The sequence below is a fragment of the Eptatretus burgeri genome, chromosome 1 (genome assembly GCF_056783735.1).
Source record: "Eptatretus burgeri isolate ZD-2024b chromosome 1, Ebu_testis_v1, whole genome shotgun sequence".
Classification (NCBI taxonomy): domain Eukaryota; kingdom Metazoa; phylum Chordata; class Myxini; order Myxiniformes; family Myxinidae; genus Eptatretus; species Eptatretus burgeri.
The window spans coordinates 104,620,747-104,624,960 of record NC_140961.1 but is presented as its reverse complement, the minus strand read 5'-3'; the positions used below and the strand labels follow the sequence as shown (position 1 = coordinate 104,624,960).

Here is a 4,214-nt window from a genome sequence, read left to right as displayed (position 1 = left end):
CATGAGTACAACCACAATTTCTCGTTAATACACAGAAATACAGCCATGTGGTCATTTCGCCAACTTGGCACAAGTTAGAACGTTCAAAAAGACAACCGTACTGATGTGGTTTCACGGCAGGCATGGAGCCACCAAAGGGCCTTGTGGGGTTATACAACCCTCCCCCAACATTCTCCTCCACACTTTTGCAAACCTGCTAAATTAGCCCCCTGACCTTTTGTGAAATTGTTACATTAGCTCACCCACACCCCCTTCACCACCACATTTTATCTCTAAAAATAAACAATCACTCATTCCAAACGAGTATGACAGTCAATCATTTTGCAAACTTGCACAGATGCAGATTATCCTGGCTTTATAAAAACTGAAGGACGCCACAGCTGTCAAGATGGCCACCAAGACATTGTAAACCTCCGACCTGGCTGCAAGATCTTCGATCATGTTCTCTGTTTAGTGCTAAAATTCCACTTTTTTTTTTTATCTCTGAAGTACACATTTTCAGGCACCAGACTCCATTTTCAAAGATTTTTTGATCATGACCTTGTCTCAACTTGTGATACTAAGGCTCGATGGTTTACTGGACTTGCGCATTCGGGATACTGGCCCACTGGCTACGCCTTGCCCGTTTCAAATGCTGTTGGACTCAGAAAAGCAAACTTGTCTCTTTTGATGAAAAGCACATTTGTGCTTGGCTTCGCTTGGATGAGTGCATCTTCTATGCTTCCCAAGATTGAGAATGGGTGCACGATGAGAAATCATCCTCACTATAATTCACGGATGGTGTTTTTGTGTTTGTTTGTCACGCTACTCCTCTTACAGTTCTGGGCTGATTACATCCAGACTTGCCACATAGGATCATCATGACCCCATTCAATATATCGGGGCGGGGGGTGTGTTTTTATCTTTACCGATGGTCTTGGGGTGCCGAGGGGGTGGGGAGGGGGGGAGGAGTGGACACAAATTCTCTATGTAAATGTGTATCATGGAGCACCTTCTCCAGGTTTTCCCTGGCATTACAATTCTCCACCGTTTACAGTACAGCATTCCTGTCCCCAAGTTTATCATTGTAGTGAGGTGTTTTGAATTATGAGCAGGAGGTATGTTTTTGCTTCATGCATGTTGCCCAGGTTATTTTTTCTGCCTGAACAAAGCTGTCAGTTGTCTATACACTGCCCAAATAAAAGTATGTGTCAGAAGAATGTGTTGCATGCTTGGAGCAAGCTCGCCCATTGAGCAGGTACTCTGCCAGTATAAAACAAGTAAAAAAGACAGAAAATATCACATAGCCCCCATTGTTTTTGTAATTTTGCTGAACGGAGTTCAAGGGCAAACCCATATTTATGTACAACTAAAATTACCACTCGTCTACCAGTCGGCTATCTTTGATAAGATCACAAAATAAAGTGAGGTGCACGACTGCACGTGTATGCCATCATGTACTGTGCTTGTTCCAAGTTTGAACAAAATAGGACTATGCGTGCCTGAGAAATGGTTGGCAACACATTTAAGTAACAAAATGGCCACCAGTCAGCCACCTTGAATCTGATCTCAAACAAAAAAGACATGCATATGTAAGCTCTCATTCACTATCTGTGTGCCAAGTTTGGACAACATTGGTAAAAGCATCTCTGAGAAATGACTGCCTGGTTTTGGCTTAATGGTTCGGGTGGTGGGCTTGGAATCCCAGGATCCTGAATTCAAATCCCACTTGGATGTTGAATTAATACCAAGTGGGGTTGACTCTGCTGTCATCCTTCTGAGGTTGGCAAAATGAGTGCCAGCTTGTTGTATCCTGTGTCAGAATGGTGATCTTCCAGGATTGTGCCCAATAGCCAAGGAGACTGCTTAGGCAGCACCAACGCTCTGCATAAAGTACGGTCCCATTGGATGGATGGATGTCCGAGAAATGGTTGAGGACATGTTCAACATTGGGTTTTTTACAACTAAAATGGTCGCCAGTCGGCCATCTTTGATCTGCTGTCGAAAAAGAATGATGTGTGTATGTAGGCCATCATTCATTATCTGTTTGGCAAGTTTGAACATGGGTAAATGCATGTCCGAGAAATGGTTGAGGATGTGTTCAACATCGGTTTATTTTCCAACTAAAATGACTGCCAGTCTACCTGTCGGCCGTCTTTGATCAGATCACAAAATCAAGTGATCAAAATCAAAAAATCATCACGTACTGTGTTGGTGTCAAGTTTGAACAAAATCGGACCATGCCTGGCTGAGAAATGGCTGGTGACACATTTATGTAACAAAATGGCCACCAGTCGGCCATCTTTGATCGCATCACGAAACAAAATGATGTGCATATGTACACCATCATATTTTGTCTTTGTGCCTTGTATAAATAAAATCGATTTCCACAGGTCCAATATACGGTTGCGGACGCACACACACATGGACATGAAAATCTTGACCAAATTCATAAGCCCCTGTTTTGGATTATGTCCACCGGAGGTTAATAATAAAAAGAGAGCGTTTTGAGATAAAGTGCTCTTTGAAAGGAAAATAACTGAATAGGGTAGACAGTTCTACCTGTGACAGACGCCGTGAACTGAACATTGCAAGATCGAATGTGCAGATGGAGTCACAATAGATGAACCTCAGACTGGCAGCAATGTTTCTCAATGTGAATTACTCAGCACAATCATCCTATATAATGTAACCACTCCATTGGATAAGACTGGTGTTGGCTGAGCAGCTAGGGTAGCTGGCTTAGGATCTTGGGGTCCTGAGTTTGAGCGCTGTCGGCTGCTGAATTAACACCAGGTGCGATTCACTCAGCCTGTCATCCTGTAATGTCGGTGAAATGAGTACCAGTGCACTGGTAGAGGGGCACAGCATCAGCGGCACAGCCGCGCTTCCAAGAAATGATAGCCATCCGGCAACCAAGCTGCCATATGCAAGAACCGAACTCCGTTGGATGGACGCCATGTTTGACTCAACGTCCCAGCTCTGATGGAGACATGGCTTTCCAACACTGAGAGAGACAGCCATACTCTCGCAGCCATTCAGGCAACATTTCCAAACCTCGTTGTCTACCACGTTTCCTGAAAAGACTGGAACAGGGGTGGTGTAGGGGTTCTCATTTTGCAACATAAGAGATTCTACATCGCTGAGATTCAACGCTCTGAATTTGAGTGTGTGTGTGTGTATATATATATATATATATATATATATATATATATATATATATATATATATATATATATATATATATATATATATATATATATATATATATATTTTTTTTGCACAGTTGATCCCAAGTATTTAAACCCATCCACCTTCCCCACCTCAACTCCTTGCAACCACACCATACCACCACCCTCCCTCTCATTTACGCACATGTACTCCGTCTTACTCTTACTGACTATCATTCCCCTTCTCTCCAGTGCGTACCTCCACCTCTCGAGGCTCGCCTCAGCCTGCTCCCTACTCTCCCTACAGATCATGATGTCATCCGCGAACATCAGAGTCCATGGAGACTCCAGTCTGATCTCGTCCATCAACCTGTCCATCACCATTTCAAACAGGGAAGGGCTCAGAGTCGATCCTTGGTGCAATCCCTCTTTTACCTTCAACCGGTCCGTCATTCCTACCACAAACCTCACCGCTGTCACACTGTCCTCATACATATCCTGCACGATCCTCACATACTTCTCCACCACTCCCGACTTCCTCATACTATACCACAACTCTTCTCTCGGCACCCTATCATAAGCTTTCTCTAAATCCACAAACACACAATGTAACTCCTTCTGGCCTTCCCTATACTTCTCCATCAACATTCTCAAAGCAAACATCACATCAGTGGTGCTCTTTCCTGGCATAAACCCATATTGCTGCTCACAAATCATCACCTCTTTTCTCAACCAAGCTTCCACTACTCTTTCCCACAACTTCCTGGTGTGGCTTAACAACTTTATCCCTCTGTAATTTCCACAGCTCTGCACATCACCCTTGTTCTTGAAAATCGGAACCAGTACACTTAATCTCCACTCCTCCGGCATCCTCTCACTTTCCAAAACTTTATTAAACAATCTGGTGAACAACCCCACTGCCATCTCTCCAAAGCACTTCCATGCCTCCGCTGGTATACCATCTGGGCCAACCGCCTTTCCACTCTTCATCCTCTTCATAGCAGTCCTCACTTCATCCTTACTGATCCACCCCACTTCCTGATTCACTATCTCCACCTCTTCCAA

The 4,214-nt window shown here is 44.0% G+C and overlaps 1 pseudogene; it reads right to left on the bottom strand.

Annotated features, from left to right (window-relative positions):
* LOC147035099 (uncharacterized) overlaps nucleotides 1-3,602 on the bottom strand; it is a 12,121-nt pseudogene extending 8,519 nt beyond the window's left edge.
* Between the last annotated feature and the right edge of the window lie 612 nt (nucleotides 3,603-4,214).